Source organism: Leguminivora glycinivorella, chromosome 18, assembly GCF_023078275.1.
Source record: "Leguminivora glycinivorella isolate SPB_JAAS2020 chromosome 18, LegGlyc_1.1, whole genome shotgun sequence".
Classification (NCBI taxonomy): domain Eukaryota; kingdom Metazoa; phylum Arthropoda; class Insecta; order Lepidoptera; family Tortricidae; genus Leguminivora; species Leguminivora glycinivorella.
In genome coordinates, this window is record NC_062988.1 from 8,792,454 (window position 1) to 8,813,271 (window position 20,818).

Sequence of the window (20,818 nt, forward strand, 5' to 3'; positions counted from 1 at the left end):
TTGTACTTTAGAGTGGCACATCTGCTTTCATACCTAGTCTTGCAGAGTTATCTTGTCGTTTCTTCTAATTCGCGCCCCTCCCCGGGGCACGAGGTTAATTAAAGAATTAATCGCCACCCGGTCACGTGACGGGAATCCTTCGCGAAATTAAAAAAAAATCGGCCAACTGCGAGAAGGGTCGCCAACCGAGGGCTCCGTACACATTAAACAATCGCAGATATCTGTTTTTCGCGTTATTTTAGAAGATTATTGTTTTACAGCAATGGTACTCCCACACTGGGTGTCATAAAACATGGGTCATTATATATAACAGCCAGTGTTGGAGCACTATTAACGGACTGTAGAAGTAGTGAGTATTACGGTTTAAATTTGAACTCGATACCTCCACTCGTAACGAGATAAAGGGACCTCCTTCAACTCGATACCTCCACTCGTAACGAGATAAACAAAGTGACCCTATAAGGTTCCGTATTCCTTTTAAGGTACGGAACTCTAAAACCCCGTTAACCCTATTTTGGTGGTGGCGTGCAATTAGTTTCAGCGTCAATCCGTAACGAGCGGATCCACGGCGGCTGTCGCTGATGGCACGATTACGTGCACGACTGTAGGCTTGTGCCGTTTCGTTCGTTGATCGGAGCGCTCCGGTCTCGTTCAATCGCTCCCATGAACTAGTTCGCTCTTTTAGGTCTTTTGCTCATTTAGTTCAGCCAGACCAGCGATCACTGCGGTCGGAAAGATCAGAACGAATGGGGCCGGATAGTGTCAAAATTATACGAATAGTCCACAGATAGTAACATTCCGGGCCGAAAGGTTGTAAGTAACCGAAGTTTAATATGAAAACTTGACTTTTTCGGCGCAGTCACACATTCGTTCTCGATCCAAACCGCTCGCGCTCGCCGATCCTATACTGAACTAAATGAGCAAAGACCGATTCTCAGACCACGGAAAGATTCAGTTTATTTCGGTCATTGATGGGATTTTATTCCTAACAGTTCATAGTTCGTGAACGACACAAGCCTGCACGACTGCATGGAAATGTTTTTCCCGTGCCAACCTTTGCGTAGAGGTACAGTGAACTGCAGAAGTGCATGGTGAATTTATCAATGAATTAATTCATAATTTCTCCATGCAATTTCGCAGGTCACTGTACATAACGTTTTTCGGTACGATGATGAAATTAGATTCAATATCCAAATGTTACACGCGGTATAATATTGTCAAAGGTGTTATTTTAAAGACATTAAGAAATATAAAGACGTTGTCTCAAGGAGATATGAAGTTACTACTAAGAAGAAATTAGTCTACATTATTAGTTCCCACATAACAGTAATAATATACGAAACACAGCAATATCAAACTTAAGTTATTGCCCAGACATGTCTAGATAAACCTAACTACATGGATAGGAATAATTATTAATTATAGTAAACCTAATATTAACATAACCCTCTAAGCTAATTTGAACACCGTTAGCTTACAACCCTCTAGGTACATTTAGTCCTATTAATATTGTTTACTATTAATCACTCCACAATAATAGCGCTCACATCCCCAGATCTGCATTGATGTATGAACACGATTTATATTCTGAAACTGGGATAGCGGATCAATTATGCATGCACATGTTGAACTCGGAGTCTAATAGTGACGTCTGTGGCTCAGGATTGGATATCGTGTGGCTTTGTATGTAATATAGAAACTATAATATACCGGGTGAGTAACGGGAGCAACCAATTAAACTGTAGGATGTATTGATGTACTACTCAAGTTAACCAAATGCACTTCAAAATTTCTTCTAAGATTAATACACCCAAAAATTACAATCGGGGTAAAATCTAGGCTCGCTTATTTGCATTGAAAACTGAATTAGGAGTTATAATATTTATAAGTTGCTCGCTAATAGTTTAATTAAATTTACTCTTAAAATTTCTTAAATTTCATAACTACGGAAAACAACCTCAAAGTCTGTTTCAGATTCCTCATACCGATGGTAGCTTCTATTGAGACTCTTCAACAAAAGTTAGGTAACCCCTGCTCTAGTTGGTAAACACTGTCACCGTTTAATCATAAAAAAAAAATATAAATTCATAATGTATGGTGTCATCGAAGTCCTTTTGAAAAGAGAATTTCAGGATAAACACAAAATGCAACATCAACATTTTCATTAAACGTTATTGACACATCACCCAATCTTGTAAAAAAAGCCTAATCGTTGGCTTTTTTTAATCGCAGTGCATAAATAACCAGAAGACAAAATAACCAAATCCAAATAAAATAAAGTCCCACTTCACACGTCGAGCGAAAGACAAGCAAGGCAAGATAATCAAGACTTAATTCAACGTCAATTTGAATTATGTATGAGTGTAAAATGTAGTATTTTCTGGTTTTTGATAAATTGGACTTAGAGTGAACGCAGTAGCAACGTAAATACTGCCTTTGGTGACATATTTTGTGGGGCGGTCTAAGCGGAGACACTATACAACTCCCCAAACCATGACACAAACTGTCATGCCCAGCGAACCCACATACCTACATGTTCCGTGCGAGTGGGCATTCTCAATTAGCGTAAGTTGTTAACAAAAATTAACTCACTGTCAGTTTTATAGTCAGTTGTCAGTTGATAGGAAAATATGAAAAATATTAACTACTGACAGGAAAAGAAGCAAAACACAGTGTTTGAAAGTAATTTCGTTTCAAAAAATAAAACTTCATCTTGATTGTCTAAATGGGGCTTAACATAGCAACGAGCTTCGGGCAGAAATTAAATTACATTAGGCAATGACTCTAATAATCGTGCCAAAAATATATGATATATTTTATCAATTCCTAAAATATGAGAGCGACCTCCAAATGTAAGTATGTTTATTGAATAAATGTTATTCAATTACCTTCTACAATATACTCTCGTAATATCTGCCGCACAACTGTTCACAATACATTTACATTTCCTTCGCTGCTCGTATCTTAAGACGAAAATGTAAGAACGTGCGAAATAACCTGTTCATACAAACATAGCCCTCATTATCTCCTACTAAAAATAAATGTTGGAAATATTTTGACACCATTCAACCGCAGCGCGCAGCTGCCCCTAATACGTTTGTTTTTCGGTTATTATAGAAGTTAGAAGCACTTAATTTGTTGATGATATCTGTTTTTCGATCCTTATTTATTTTAACTTTAGTTATCAACTCGAAACAAGTCAAGAGTAAAAGCGTGACATAGCTATACATAAAATTGAAACTATGTTTGGAACTGAGAGGGAAATGGGAACTATGTTTGCATGGAAAATTTCCGTCTTTTTCATGTTAACGGTAGAATAACCGCGAGTGAACCATCTTCCTATTACATTATCCTTATACACGTCTGCAAATTATTGCTCCGAATGTGGGACGTCGTGATTTTCAGCAAAGCTCTCTTAGTCAGAATTGTAGCTTAAGTTTGCTACTGAGACACCGCGCCGCCGTACAGTACCTTGAAGAGTTTCACGTGTAGTTTATTTAGAAGCCTAATCTGCCTAATAGACCAATACTTGTCGTTATAATCTAACTATTCATTATTGATATTTGCCATATGAGTCGAAGTTCGGAGGGCGTTAAACTTGTTAATAAAGCGTCTAGTGATTATTCTTCTATTCTTTTCACACAATATTTTCGTTTAGCGAGTTTTTAAACACACAAAAGGTTCAGAAATTTAGATTCGCAACGGGCAAATTAAATTGCCACTTTCATACATGTTAAAATGAAACAAATTTTGCGCGCTGCTACTGTCCTCTGTGCATTTGCAACATTGTAAGTATAAGAACAAGTATTCGCATGTATTAACTAGTATTAGGACACAAAAGCGACTAGAATGTTTGGTTTGCTTAGTTTCAGTCCGTTTCCTGTTTAGAAAGTTTTTACCTACGTAGTAAGTTGCGTACAAGATTATTTAATTAATATGTTTTATTTATTTTGGGTATTAAATCTTCTCATAAAATAATAACAAAATAATAACAGTCTGCACGTTCCGTCACGCGATTCTCTTACTAACCACTTAGCAATGTTTCACAGACAAAAACGTCTCCCGAAATTAAAAGCTCTACTACCATTGTCTACCACTCAAAATAGTCCTTTCCCAGTCAGTACACTTTCTCAATGCCACAATGTGAACAACAGCTTGATAAACCAGAGATATGAAAAAAGAACAATAAGGGCCGACTAGAATACGCATAAAGCAGTCTGGCTCCAGTTACTAAAAGGACGAAATTACGAGCGCATAAAAATGAAGGGAGAAACTCGTACCCTTAAGGATCGTATAGCGGAGGTGCTTATTATGACTTTGCGGGAAATGTGAAGGGTATTAACTTCAGAATAAATATTAAGAGCGCTATGACAAAAAAAGGCGATATATTGTAAAATGTACAATATTTATCGGCAAAATTGTACACTTTACTCATACTAAAAGACAGTTAAAGTACTTGTTTCAGTTAGAAAATCTAATGAACTGTCGGTTCATTAAAAAACATATGGATGAAAAAGCGTTTTCAATTAGTAATGATTTTTTTTCTGATGCTCGTTTAGGAAAAACCGCGCGAAGCACTGATTTCGGAGCTCTTATTATGTACAATTTGATAAGCTCACTCTCATAAATGCGGTAAATTTAAATTCCTAATATCTTGTACTTTAGGCCCATTAAACAATATTTATCATTTAATCCTTTGAAATTGAGAAATTGAAAGTAAAACGAACTCAATTTTGTCTTGAAAATACATCGAAACAAGTGATCATTTCTCCGAAAATCTACATGTTATCGAAGTTATTTTAGTATATAAATAATCTGCACAATGTGCTTAAACTGCTGTTATCCATTTGTCGTTATAATATTTTATCATGATTTTTTGCCAATTTTTTGAAAACTAGCCTTCCTGTCGCTATTTTACCGGCGACGGACGCCTGCGATTTCAGTGCCGCGCCGGAGCTCGAGGAGGTAAGACGTATGTCGCTTTGGTCTCCGAGTTTTCATCGCAAACGTCGAGAATATTTATCGTTGTGTGGGTCGGACGCCTTGTTTATACACGGGCTATCCTCGCATTGTGTGTGTGTAAACAGCGACCAACGAATTTGATCCTAGATCCGTAAATATTTGCTTTTGTAATACTTTGTTATGTTTGAATGTTAAAGTATTACAACATTGTGATGATAAAAATGTGAAAATTACAATACGGTCAAGATGATAAGACACATCAAGATGGTACTCGGGATCTGATGATGGAGCCAGAAGGTGGTCACCAGTACCAGTGAACCATGTAAGTAAACGACTTCGTGTTTAGGCTCGTTGGGTTCGTCTCAACAAGACCTTTGACAAGAGGTGGTACTCAGGGTCTGATGATGGAGCCAGATGGTGGTCACCAGTACCAATGAACCATATAACTAAACCCAGAGATGGGGAAATCGTAATCGATTCCGGATTACACGATTACTTGATTTTACTTTGTAATCTGACACTACTGGGTGTCAGATTACTTGTATTGTAATGTAATCAAGTGAAACGGTAAATTACCATTACATGTAAAGGAATCACTAATCATCTATACAATCATTACTATTACCAATAATTCGGAATCATAGTCGATTCAAAATAACTGAAATTATTGACTTGATTACTTTCAGATTACGAATATGTAGTACCTCAGATTGCTGACTGTCACTTTGATACAAAAGTCATCATGGGTGTTGTAAAATAGGTTTTAGGGGGTGCTGATTCCAAAATTAATGACCAATGTGGAATCTGACATTGCTGACTGTCACTTTGACACAAAAGTCGTCATGGGTGTCGTAAAATAGGTTTTAGGGGGTGCTGATTCCAAAATTAATGACCAATGTTCAATCTGACATTGCTGATTGTCACTCTGACACAAAAGTCGTCATGGGTGTCGTAAAATAGGTTTTAGGGGTGCTGATTACAAAATGAATGACCAATTTGGAATCTGACATTGCTGACTGTCACTTTGACACAAAAGTCGTCATGGGTGTCGTAAAATAGGTTTTAGGGGGTGCTGATTCCAAAATTAATGACCAATGTGGAATCTGACATTGCTGACTGTCACTTTGACACAAAAGTCGTCATGGGTGTCGTAAAATAGGTTTTAGGAGGTGCTGATTCCAAAATTAATGACCAATGTTCAATCTGACATTGCTGACTGTCACTCTGACACAAAAGTCGTCATGGGTGTCGTAAAATAGGTTTTAGGGGGTGCTGATTCCAAAATTAATGACCAATTTGGAATCTGACATTGCTGACTGTCACTTTGACACAAAAGTCGTCATGGGTGTCGTAAAATAGGTTTTAGGGGGTGCTGATTCCAAAATTAATGACCAATGTGGAATCTGACATTGCTGACTGTCACTTTGACACAAAAGTCGTCATGGGTGTCATAAAATAGGTTTTAGGGGGTGCTGATTCCAAAATTAATGACCAACGTTCAATCTGACATTGCTGACTGTCACTCTGACACAAAAGTCGTCATGGGTGTCGTAAAATAGGTTTTAGGGGTGCTGATTCCAAAATTAATGACCAATGTTCAATCTGACATTGCTGACTGTCACTTTGACACAAAAGTCGTCATGGGTGTCGTAAAATAGGTTTTAGGGGGTGCTGATTCCAAAATTAGTGACCAATTTGGAATCTAACATTGCTGACTGTCACTTTGACACAAAAGTCGTCATGGGTGTCGTCAAATAGGTATCCGGAGGTGTTTGAAAACTAATGACCAATTTGGAATCTGACACTGTTGACTGTCACTTTGACACAAAAGTGATCATGGGTGTCTTCAAATAGGTTTTCATGGGTACTGATCTCAATATTAATGATCAATTTGGAATCTGACATTGCTGACTGTCACTTTGACATAAAAGTCGTTATGGGTGTCATCAAATAGGTTTCCAGGGGTACTGTGCAATGTCAGGTTCCAAATCGGTCATTACTTTTTAAATCATTTCATTAATTTTGGAATCAGTACCCCCTAAAAACTATTTGACTACACCCATGATTCCTTTTGTGTCAAAATGACAATTAGCACTGTGAGATTCCAAAATAGTACTATTTTGGAATCAGCACCCCCGGAAACCTTTTTGACGACACCCATGACGACTTTTGTGTCAAAGTGACAGTCAGCAATGTCAAGATTCCAAATCGGTCATTAATTTTCAAATCAGCACCTCCGGAAACCTATTTGACGACACCCATGACGACTTTTGTGTCAAAGTGACAGTCAGCAATGTTAGATTCCACATTGGTCATTAATTTTGGAATCAGCACCCCTAAAACCTATTTTACGACACCCATGATGACTTTTGTGTCAAAGTGGCAGTCAGCAATGTTAGATTCCACATTGGTCATTAATTTTGGAATCAGCACCCCTAAAACCAATTTTACGACACCCATGACGACTTTTGTGTCAAAGTGACAGTCAGCAATGTCAGATTCCACATTGTTCATTAATTTTGGAATCAGCACCCCCGCAAACCTATTTGACGACACCCATGACGACTTTTGCGTCAAAGTGACAGTCGGCAATGTCAGATTCCACATTGGTCATTAATTTTGGAATCAGCACCCCTAAAACCTATTTTACGACACCCATGACGACTTTTGTGTCAAAGTGACAGTCAGCAATGTCAGATTCCAAATCGGTCATTAATTTTTAAATCAGCACACCCGAAAACCTATACTCGTGGTATATGCACTTGAAATGTGAAAGTGAAAATGCTAGAATGACATGTAAACCACGAAGTTGTATAGTCATATTGTTCATTAGTATTGGTGACCACCATCTGGCTCCATCATCAGACCCTGAGCACCACCTTGAAGTAATTAGAATTGTATTTGTCTTATTTTATCATCATATTAATATATACTTTACTCTAATACTTATCATATAACAAAAGCAAATATTTGGGATGGGGCCTACTTTTATAATTATTACTTGTAGCGAGACAGAATAACATTACCACGCACGAGCGCGCGGGCTCGAATACTTTCTCGCTCGCACACCATCACCCGTCGCGCTCAGCGGATCGACCGGCCCGAGCGCGCGCGAAGTACTCCGAGCGGCGCAGGCAGCGCAGGCGGCGGGGAAACCGTAATAAAAGGCGCCGCGCGGCCGCCGATCAGTCAGTTGTTAGCTAGTGGTCTAGCTTGGGAGACGGCCTTTGCTATGCCCCAAGTCCAACCAACAAATGAAGCACGGGTCGAGACCGTCTACACGGACCGCCCATAAGCTTCATAATCGGTTGGCCTTTGGTCTTGCAGTGGTCGTCCCTGAGGACCTTCAACTCATGTTTAGCTAGGTACTCCACTTGTATGATGATTATTTGTAATATTGGAAGTTAAACCAATAAACAACTGGTTCCTACTTGGCGTCTTATTCCAACCACCCTACATTCTGGCGCCCAACTTAAAAACAAGTAGGACAATGGAAAAGTCAAGAGGGAACAAAATCACTACAAGAGGCAAAAACTACGCAATTTCTACGAGTATAGTTTTGGTGCAGGGGAGGGTTCTGGCGAACACCCTCACTAGCAATGCTGCGTCAACGAGAAACTGGAAGACAATTAGCTGTACATGGATCCTGTTATTCCTGGTACTCTTACGGGACGTCACAGAGTACCAGAGGGGGAGAATGCAGCAAGACAAACTAATTCAGTTGTGACCTACCGGTCAAGCATGAGAGACGGCCCATGCTATGCCTCAAGCCTAACCACCAAATGATCACGACGGATCGAGACCGTCTACACGGACCGCCCATAAGCTCATATTCGGTTAGCCGTTAGTCTATCGACAAAGTAAGGGGTGAGAATGCCGATGCGTACCGCCCCCGATCATAACTTTCGCCCAAGTAGGGCCCATGAATGAAATGTACTGTCGGACCTGCGACAATGGAAACTACCCGCACTCGGAAAAAAAGTCGCTCTTACCCTACAATAAGGCTGTAAGTGGCGAATTATTTACAAAGGAGGTAGCAACGGAAGAATCTTCAGATACATCAATACAGAGTTGAATTGCACTATGGACACTATCGGACCAGCTTCACTCCAGGGGAGGGTTCCGAAGAAAACCTTATCAAGCAGTTCTGTAACATGACGAAACTGAAGAATTTGTTCTACTCACGTACCAGAGGGAGAGACAACAACTCCTGCTATTCCTGGTACTCTTACGGGACGTTAAAGAGTACCAGAGGGGGAGAATGTAGCGAGACAGAATAACATTACCACGCACGAGCGCGCGGGCTCGAATACTTTCTCGCTCGCACACCATCACCCGTCGCGCTCAGCGGATCGACCGGCCCGAGCGCGCGCGAAGTACTCCGAGCGGCGCAGGCAGCGCAGGCAGCGCAGGCGGCGGGGAAACCGTAATAAAAGGCGCCGCGCGGCCGCCGATCAGTCAGTTGTTAGCTAGTGGTCTAGCTTGGGAGACGGCCTTTGCTATGCCCCAAGTCCAACCAACAAATGAAGCACGGGTCGAGACCGTCTACACGGACCGCCCATAAGCTTCATAATCGGTTGGCCTTTGGTCTTGCAGTGGTCGTCCCTGAGGACCTTCAACTCATGTTTAGCTAGGTACTCCACTTGTATGATGATTATTTGTAATATTGGAAGTTAAACCAATAAACAACTGGTTCCTACTTGGCGTCTCATTCCGCCCCCCTACATACTTTAATTTTTTAAATAAATTTTAACATAATTGATATTATTTCGCGCTATATTCTCGTATTTTCGTACAAAATAATGTTTATTAGAAACCAAAAGTTTATATCGAGATAGTAGATTGTGGTTGTTATCAAAATTCCATAGAAAGGATCAAGATTGTTTTGTCCATTATTGTAGTGCGAGCGAGTGATAAGACGTGCTAGAAAGGGTCGGCATATTGGGCTCGCGCGGCGGGTAAAATACCTAATTTCGCCCGACGCCGAAATGTTATAACGCTCTTAATATGTCGAGGTTTCATTCGCTTAACTTAACGTCAGCTGGAATTTTCGTATCGTATCAAACTCGCGCACGCAACACGTCAACGTTATCAAACGTGAAAAGAAATGATTTTCTCAATGTACGCTTTTGCTATTAAAACAAGATATAATGGACTCAAGTTGACGAAAGCTTTGACACTAAGCTCCGAATTTTCTCGTATATTCCATTCCAAGTGCCATCTTCAGAGAATTTCCCTTGATCCCGAAATGCCAGTCACGTTCTACTACGCTATAAACAATTAATTTCTTTAATCAACCGTGCCAACGACGGAAACTCTGAAGATAAAATGTTGAGTACTTAAGAATACATTCTTTTTTATTTACTCGGGAATTAATCCGGCAATCAAATGAGCTTTATATTAGGCAGAGTTCTTTCTTTTTTTTAACCATCGGAACATCTCTCTAGAGTCATGCCGAGCTAAGAGTTAAGCGATTTTGGTAGTGTTTTTTAAACAAACTTCTATAGATTTTTGGCCTTTACTTTTGAGCCCTTGAACAGTCTGTCAAATTCGTTGTCGACTTAGCTTGGTATGACTTTAAGATATATTGTTATTTAAGTACTATCTAGGTATATATCAGAAAGACATTCAATATAAAAGCGATGACAGTCAATTTATGGTGAACTGAACATAACGGTTGGCTATCCACTGCAATATTGTATTTCGTCTGCTATTTTATTACTGCTGTATAATTAACTTGAAATACTGAAAAAAGATTGAAAACGTGCAACCATTATACAACTTTGTGTACAGTATTCACGACCTATTCGAGCAAATTACTTCTGTTTCTGACATCTCATATTTTGGACTTGGCATAAATTTTCTGCGTGAAATAGTTCTATTTAAATTCAAATATTCAGATTTTAATGCTATGGAAATGTTATTACTTGGTCTTGAAGATAAATGTGATTATAAAACTTCAGTGTTTTATGAATAAGAATACTGAAAGCGCAAACTTTAATAATCTTTTAGATTTATTAAACGTGTCCTTAACGCGTAGTGACTAGTGACCCTGCCTGCGTGTGAGTAGGCGATGGGTTCTGTCTGAGTTCCAATCCTTGTAGCGCTGGTGGCCTAGCGGTAAGAGCGTGCGATTTACGATCCGGAGGTCGCGGGTTCGAACCCCGGCTCGTACCAATGAGTTTTTCGAAACTTATGTGCGAAATGTCATTTTTGATATTTTCCAGTCGCTTTTCGGTGAAGGAAAACATCGTGAGGAAACCGGACTAATTCCAATAAGGCCTAGTTACCCGTCGGGTTGGAAGGTCAGATGGCAGTCGCTTTCGTAAAAACTAGTGCCTACGCCAAATCTTGGGATTAGTTGTCAAAGCGGACCCCAGGCTCCCATGAGCCGTGGCAAATGCCGGGATAACGCAAGGAGGATGATGGTTTCAGATATTTGTCTCTGAATAATGGATCTTTTCTATGCATTTAAGTATAATGTATCATATAATATTTCGTCATCTGAGTACTTACAACACAAGCCTTGTTGAGCTTCCCGCGGGTCTTAGTAAGTTTGTATAAGAATGTCCTTATAATATTTATTATGAATGTTATGTCTCACACCACATGGTCGACACGGGACTGGACCGGTTATCTTCCCCGTTAAACTTAACTGCTTCTGTTACTGCCTTAACTGAGGTCCGTACGATCGTATGTATAAGTAGAATGCTGGCAGCTCGGTGTGACATATATACTTACGAAACAAATCACAAATACAAATTACTTCTAAAGTATCAGCTCTTAGTATTTTCCTCAGTAAAGGTTACGGTGACCGCTTGCCATCAGGCGGACTGTATACCTGTTTGCCACCGACATGGTATAAAAAAAAAACAGTGTGATACCTTGTACTAGGATACCTTTCGCCGGAGGTCTAGATTGGTCAGAACTCAGAATGCATAATAAAGTGAAGCACTCGAATCTCAGTAAATTGCAGTGATCCCGCCGGTAAGGCTTATCACTGCTCCAACGGTAAACACTGCTCCCGTTACCGGTAAATATCTTACAGTTCTGCCACAACCGTTCTAAGTACTTCCAACGGCCGGTATACGCTGATCGACTTCCGTGATTCTAACGAATGACCCATTGAAATGTTGCCGATTTTTGTTGTAGTAGACAGAGGTGAGTTGTGACAAAGTCGATTTTTGGGAACTTTTTTAACATCGAGTTCGTAATAGCGCGCGTTTGCTAGGTCACAACTTTAAGTTAAAAACCAGCCCTGGTGCGATCTTGCTAATATTTAATAAGTTCCCAAAAATCGACGTTGTCACAACTCTTCTCTGTCACAACTAACCTCGGTCTGCCCTACTTAGACAAAAAGTTGGCTCAGCCCATGGTAGCCTAGGCAACCATAAAATCCAGATTTTAGATAGAAATCAGACACATATTCCTCATACCGTATCTCTTACTATTATTAACTTGTGATATTTAGTGTCCAGACGATTTTCTCCAAATGGCTACACTCAGACTTCCAGACCTTTCCGTTACGCTGGACACGAGTCTCGAGTACTCTAGTCTAGGTTATCAATCTTAACTCGTACCAATTAGTGGCCAGACGTAAAATATTTTCTTCATGAAGGAAATACAATATCATTTTATCTTGTAGCGGTTTGACGCCTTAATTTCTCTATTAACATTCACATATTTTACATTTCAGTTATTAACTTACGTAGTACCTCTGTAACCTTTGTAAGAGTCCCCGTTGTTCCACAATAAAAAACAAAAACATCGGATTTAAAAAAAAAATATTTATGAACATTTTCACAAAATTTTAATTCGATTATTTTATTACCTATGGGACGATGTGAGGGAAACTGCGACAAAAGGCTAGTTTCCTACTAGTCAAATCAGCTTCTTTTTATGAACTGTCAAAACGAATTGATAATATGGAATTACTATGAAATACTGAGGAGTGACGTCACGGTCAATTCATTTACTTTATATCTTTCTCTTTGAGTTATTAAATAGAAATTATGTTTAAAAATAACAACTGTCCATATTATTCTTCTAATTATGTTGTGCTTTATTTCGTGCACTGCATAAAATATTTTATTTTTAGTATAGGAAACTAGCCTAATACAACTAGATCGCCAATGAATCAGTGGTTTTGGTTTTAAACTCACTTCCATGACTTCAATCTACATACGAAATGAGATTTGAGCATCTAAAGAGTTGTGTGACCCACAAGCCCACAACCGACCTGACACCATTGACTTATATCAGGTACTTCGTAAGGACGTGGTGTATGGGCACCAAAAAAAATGTGCTGCACAAATGCGAGCAAAGCGTGCAATTTATACGTGACATCGCATGCGTGATATGAACTTAACAAATCGCGTAGCAATCCAACATGTAAATGTCTATAAAACGAGTCGAAATTATGTGAATAGCCATATTCTTACTTTTGAAATCTTTGCCTGACAAGTAAACAGTGCCCACGATATGCAAATAGAGTGCTTATGCGGAACGCAACGCGGTCATTCGTGAGCGGGATGCGTTCTGTATGCAGCTGGCACTGGCGTATTTTAAACAACTCCTCTTTTTGCCAACTACAATTACATGTTCAGAAATGTGATACGAGCTGCAAGGCTGAATTTACTACTACATACATTGTATTTAGAATATTTTATTTAGTGTAAATACCATAATAGCGAATTGTACACTCACAGACTTTAATTTTATTGTTGAGCCATTAAGAGGCCACAATAATTTTGTTATTTCGTAGTTAAGCTTTGAAGTGTCCAGTATAAAATGGGCTAGAAGTGGGTCAACAATTAAAGTCCTTGCTGACCGTACCTCTTCCACTGGTCAATAAAAAACTTAAACAACTAGGGAACAAATCAAATTATTTGTTAAATATTTTTTTAATTTGTTCTTTTTTTTCCAAGTAGTCACACTACTATATGTAGTATATAAATTATAAAATGAAATAGATATCATACAAGAAAGAAAACAAAAAACCGCCCAAGAGCGTGTCGGGCCACGCTCAATGTAGGATTCCGTATTTTTTTCAAAAACTACTGAACCTATCAAGTTCAAAACAATTTTCCTAGAAAGTCTTTATAAAGTTCTACTTTTGTGATTTTTTTCATATTTTTTAAACATATGGTTCAAAAGTTAGAGGGGGGGGACGCACTTTTTTTTCCTTTAGGAGCGATTATTTCCGAAAATATTAATATTATTCATTTTTGAATACCTATCCAACAATATATCACACGTTGGGGTTGAAATGAAAAAAAATATCAGCCCCCACTTTACATGTAGGGGGGGGGTACCCTAAAAAACATTTTTTTCCATTTTTTATTTTTGCACTTTGTCGGCGTGATTGATATACATATTGGTACCAAATTTCAGCTTTCTAGTGCTAACGGTTACTGAGATTATCCGCGGACGGACAGGCATGGCGAAACTATAATTCCTAGTTGATTACGGAACCCTAAAAAGAAGTTAGAGTTGGTCAAAAGGCGCCTAGCCTTATCAGAGATAACATACACTAGAAAAATTTCGTCGGGTACCACGGCGGTCGTGTGGTCTAGTGGTAAAGACGTTAGCCGCGTAAGCTGAAGACCCGGTTTCGATTCCCGGCTCGGCCACCAGTGGGCCTTGCCGTTTTTTCTTTCGTGTATGATATCTATTTCAATTTATAAAAAACTTAAACTTAAACTTGCTCTTCTGATAGCCGGATATTTCTCTTATTGCATTTGCATGTCCTACATATTTTCACTCTCCATGAAACTGTTAAACACGAGGGAAAGATGTAGGTATTGGTAAGTACAATATGTATATGACAAACTGTTACACTAGCGTTTCTAGAAAGGAATGGAATTCAGTACGGGGCAATAACGCTTTATGTTCGCGACGACCGACAGTGTACTGTCAGAGAAAATAGTTTTTTTTTATTCGCTACCAGTTAGATGAAACTTCCTTATAAAGGAAACGTGCACTAAGTTTCTGATTGGCACAAACATGTCTCTGTTATTACTTGTTACTTCTTTAGCTTTGTTCAAATACAGGAAGTTAAAACTACTTGACTTCATAAAGTTGAAGCTTGACTTTTAGTAGTAGTAGTAGTTGTAGTAATACACTTTATTGTACAAAGATAAGAACACACACAGTAAAGAAAAAAAGAACACACACATCATTCACTTTTACCTTTTCAGATACTAAAAACTCAATTCCTCTAAGTTCGAATAAATTCAAGATGCATTGTATTCATGTGAATATTTACATGTGCATACATAAACGTAACTTATTTAAAATCGACGAGTTTCTTATTCATTTTGAAAGTCTACAAATTGCAATGCTACTAATGAAATAATTTATTCAAATTGTGTCTTTGCCAATTTTTTGTTTCTTAATCAGGGGGTGTTATAATTTTGTCGTGTCTGTCTGTGAGTGTGTCTATTTGTGGCGTCGTAGCTCCCGACCTGATGGATCGATTTAGATAGTTCTTTTTTGTTTGAAAGCAGAATTAGTCGGGGTCAGAAGTGTTCTTAGCCATGTTTGATGGAAATCGGTCCACATTGTCCACAATGTCGGTTTTTTTTTAATTTAAATTTTGTAGTTAGTTTATTAGTTTAGTCTCCTTCTTCCTCCTTGCCTTATTCCACGAGGGGGTCGGCATATCTTTCCTCTATCTCCCATTCTCCTCTATCTTTCGGCACTTCAGCACTCACTCCATTTTTCTCATATCCTCTTTCACACAATTTCGGAGCCCACTATACATGTTTCAGCGAATGACAATAGAAAAGTGTAGTTCTAATCAAATTAAAGTCCAAAAACGCTCGTTCCTATTTTCGAAACGTACGCGTAATAAGATTGTCCCGTTCAGGGGGGTTACCATGAAGTACTAATGCCATTCAGTTCAGGTCGAGAGAAAGTGACAAAGCTATACACGTTATATAGATTCGTCCCTCTCTCTCAACCTAAACTGAACGGCTTTAGTACTTCATGGTAACCCCCCAGTTCTCACATTCGATAAAGCGTATTGCTGCCGAGTTTTCATATCGGCCCGTGATCGGGTTTGCGAACGCTCCAGTCGACGACATTACAAATATTGAGCTCTGGAATTGAATCTGGAATGGTTTTGAAATGTTGTTCGATAAGGGATACCACTCTCGCGCATGGAAATTCGAGTGTTGGATTAATCTAATTCTGTTCACGATATCTTTCGTTCGTGGGAGTGGGTAAATTTACTATATAAAAGTGTAAACTATTAGGCGTCGTTAGTGCGTTTTCACATTATCCGATCCGATATGGGATGTAGGACCGATATCCGCCACCGCAAGCCGCCATTCTTTAATTTTTGCCTTTGAAATCCTTCCTATCGGATCGGATCGGATAATGTGAAAACGCACATTCCGTGCTCGTAGCTCTTTAGTATGAGTCTACTTGTTCGTATACAATATACAAATAGGGATCGGACGCATACCTATTTTACTAATATTGCTTGCGATATGTGTAAGCTGCGGGTGGACGCATTTTGATTATTTATGCAAATACACAATAGGGCTTGTGGACGATTTTCAGTTGCCTCCCTATCGTGTGTGTATTGGCAATACGTTTTTAAATAAGTGACAGTAATTTCTAATTTAACTCCATCTTAGATAAATTATTTCATGCTGAAGCATCATATTTCTTCTCTGTTATATTATAAAATATTGCTATTTTCATTATGTTCATATTTTCTAGACGACGAAGATATTGTAAATACTTATATATTTTTTTATTGTTTCAGGTAACGTGATCACGAAGTGGAAACACGCTATTTTATACTATATCTGGTATAAAAATAGCTTGAGATGTATGCAACGATAAATTTCCCTCGGGGCGGTACTTAGCAAAGCGGTAGGTAGGTAGTAGGTATATAAGTACTTAAGTAGTTAGCCGGAGGTCTTGCCTGAGTGTATAAAATTATAAATGAAAACTGTCTGCCTATCAGTTAAAACAATACCTAATATTTAGGAATAGGTGAGTTATACATTAGTCCAAATTATTGAAGAACTTGTAAGTACCTAATAATTAATAGTGTTAACCCGACTTATCAATATACAGAAATAAATTCTATCTTCACCCAGCTGTTTTATCATGTGTAAGGTTCTCAAGCAAGAGGAATCACATTGTCGCTTAAGTATTATTTTACTTAAAAAACGTTACACACCTGTATGAAAAAAGCTCACTGAAGTATTCAAACTATTCAGTCACCTGTCACGTCCATTACAGCAGGCAGGCAAGCAATGGTCGCGCGATAAATGATAAAACATCAGCACGGGAAGCATGGTCGCGCGATAGACGATAAAATAGCAGGCCGTCCCTATCGCACTATTTGTAATGCTTCCCGTGCAGGCCGTTAATATTTTTTATCATTCATTGCGCGATTGCTTATACGCCTGGTCATATTTTAAATAATAGAAATTTGAAGAGGCTCACCCTCACCTCACAGGTTATGAGTTCACCCAACTGTCAGTAAACTCAGATTCGGCATTGTAATTTTACTATTTTAACTGACTTGCTGATATTGTCCGGTGTTGCTACGTTAATAATCTGTGGACCCCTTTACATGATTTGCAACATTTCTAAATTTTGTCATTACGAATGCCACGTAGATTTAGCTGCAACTTATCAAGAAAGCGTTTTATTTTAGATAAGAACAGTCAAAAGAAAATTTAATTGAGTCATTTCGCCATTCAGCATCATTGACAAACTTTTATGGTCGATTTGCTTATCCCTCTGGCTATCTCATTCCGCAATTAGCCAATTAGGTATTGTTTTTTACGAAGGGACAATTAAGAAGTTTCGTAACGATAGTATCAGTGGCACAATTTAGATTAGCCAACGGCACAGTCGGAGTTGCAAAACGATCCGTTTTATCTTTGCGGATTATTTGTTCTGGTGCTAAATTGCTAATGGTTATATTAATGGTAGTTTATGTTAATAAAGGTAATGCTTGTACAAAAACATGTTTATTTGTTTATGTAACCTGTATTGCATGTCATTTTTAAGTAGTTGGTGATGTGGGTAACTGGGTACACATAACACATCCAATGGAATCATAATTATAATTAATAGAGTACGTCGCATTGACCTAAACAAAACATTTATTTTAGTTCACTGACATTTGTTTTAGTTCTATTTGATTTAATTACGCTTCCATGGTTTTCAATTACATTATGTCAGATAATTGAGATTTGTAGAATACTAACCATATATTTAAGTTATTTGTTATTATGTAATTCCGTACTAACAATGATCTCAGTTGGTCCTTTAAAAAAATGAAATTGAATTGAATTGAAAACAAACAGACAAAATCGTCTTATACCACGTACAGGAAAGAATATGAACGTTTTATCAATAAAACGAATGAAATGAAAATTGTATATGAAGTGTTTTTCGCTCCTAACTTTTATAATACCTTATCAAATAATCGAAACAAGTCAAACGTAGGGTAATAATTACCACATTGTCGCTTAAGCATAGGTAAGCTAGCGCAAATAATTCGTCTAAAGATACAAAAACTAACTGTAAGTATTATATATTCAATACTGTAACCTGTATATATATTCAATATTAGTCCTATGATTTCAGAGAGGAAGACGGGAACTATGTTTGAATCTAGAAGCTTCCCTTTTCCTCTTATGTTTCGGCCAGCTCAGTTGTCCGTGGAATAAGGTCGCGATCGCATTTTTAGCCTTAGCTGACCTTAATCAACGAAAAAACGAACCGTAACTAATTTTGTAATTGTGCCTTTCACAAGGCCGTAGGTAAAGAAATGAGTATTGAGTACTGTGGGTAACTGAAGTTGTGGTAATTAAAAGACATAAAAAGTATTTAACGTTCACTAAGTTATCATGCCGATAAAGTTCGTTTGTCCCTTGTCCCTTTCTATCACACAGATACGTCGGAAAGGGACAAACGAACTTTATCGGCTTGATAACTTTAGTGAACGTTTATGAATAAGGGAGGCTTCCGAGTAGGTATCTATATTAGATAACAGGATACGTGTAACTTTTATACTAAAATCTACTACAAAGTTGTTCAAGGTACTATGGCCTTATTTATTGACATATTGTGGATTCACTGTCTGTGGTCATAAGCACAATAAGGTTTTCCATTATTTTCTGGCTGTTTTAGCCTAAAGTCAAAGTCAAAATATTCTTTATTCAAATATGCTTAAAATAAGCACTTTTAAATGGTCAACAATGTACAATATTCATCTTATTTTAAATATCAGAGCAATTTATTGGTGCAATAAACAATAGCACAAGCAACGTACAAGCAACCTAAGTACAAGCAACGTCGAATCTTATATCAGAACATTCAGAACCCATCTACGGACGTAGATGTAAAAATAACAGAACGCTCGCAATCGGCAGGCTAAATAAAAGAAAACATTAAGAACGTGATAACCATTTAGGAAATACAATTACGGCTGACCCCAACACGTGGTGATGACAGCCTGTCGTGTGCCCGTCTCACCCCGGGGGTAGCGAGTTTGGGGTGACTCTTGTCTTGACAGACTCGAATACGCTTCAGGGATCAATCATTCATTTCTTGTGATTCTGTTTTTAAAATAGCTTAGAACTTACTATACAGGCAGTACAGCAAGATGTGTTCTGCGTCAAATTGTTTGGTGGTTGGAATCCGGACCATTCTTTCTGTGACCCCTTGGTTTATGATATGAGACTAAAAGAATAGGTTTTTTATTTTTTTATTTTTATAAACTGGCCAGTGATTGACCTTAGTCGCACCTGATGGAAAGTGACGACAAGGCCGAGGTTGTAGCTCACTGGTTCAGTAACAGCCTATTCACTCTTGACTTGAATTCACCCAGATTGTATTCGCCCGGGAATACAGATGAGGGGAGCATGTTCCATTCCTTAGCAGTTCGCATTAGGAAAGAAGAGGCAAACCTCTTCGTGCGAATGAAAGGTAGGTCGACAACGTAAGGGTGAAACCGCTCCCCGCGCCTGGTTGTCCGGTGATGGAACGGGGAAGGAGGAACCAGGTCATGCAGTTCCTGTGCACACTCTCCAGAATGTATCCGGTAGAAGACGGACAAGGACGCAACTCGACGGCGATGCTCGAGGCTTTGTAATCCTGCCTTGCCTGCCGGAACGTCGCCAATGAGTCTTCGAGCTCGACGTTCTATTGAGTCCAAGGCTGCCAACTGGTATTTGGCAGAGCCGTCCCACAAGTGGCAGCAGTATTCCATACACGAGCGAACTTGCGCCTTGTATAAGGAGAGAAGTTGCTCCGACGTTCTCGTCGAAAATGAAAATGAAAATGAAATGAAAATGAAATATTTATTTTTCAAGTAGGCATATTACAATGCGCATATGAACGTCAAATAAAGCTACGCCGGCTCTAACCCTACGCCTCAGCCTCGAGAAGATTTCAGTCCCCCCTCAGTTGGGAGGGGGGTATCCACTATGGGACCGGCAAGAAACTCGGCGGGCAACTTCTTTTGAAACATTACATCTTATAATTTAACATGCATTCAATAACAAGATACAATTTAACATGCAAAAGTATTCATCAAAGAATATGAACAGACTAGGTACTCTATGGAAATTAATTTCAATAAATTATATTATTGCTTAATAATACGTCGTTCTTCTTCAGAGAAAACATATCAAATTGTCACAGAAGAAAAAGATAATATGAATCTCAATATCATTAAATATGTAATTTACCTACACAACATAAAATATAAAATATTTGATGTGCTTTCTTATCTGAACTGTGTCCTCTATACATAATACAATTATTTTAATTGCTATTCGTTTTTTGTAGTTTCTGGTTCGGGCCATGCATGTTT

General features: G+C 38.5%; 1 protein-coding gene and 1 long non-coding RNA gene across 2 annotated transcripts in view; both read left to right on the plus strand.

Annotated features, from left to right (window-relative positions):
* Positions 1–16,884, plus strand: part of LOC125235968 — an 86,453-nt gene extending 69,569 nt beyond the window's left edge. The window contains exon 3 of the long non-coding RNA XR_007178148.1: positions 16,739–16,884. This is a non-coding gene — a long non-coding RNA (uncharacterized LOC125235968). The remainder of the gene's footprint in view (positions 1–16,738) is intronic.
* The window catches only part of LOC125235964 (ubiquitin-like protein 3), a 241,482-nt gene that overhangs the window by 166,375 nt on the left and 54,289 nt on the right, over positions 1–20,818 (plus strand). The gene's annotated exons all lie outside the window — the stretch shown is intronic.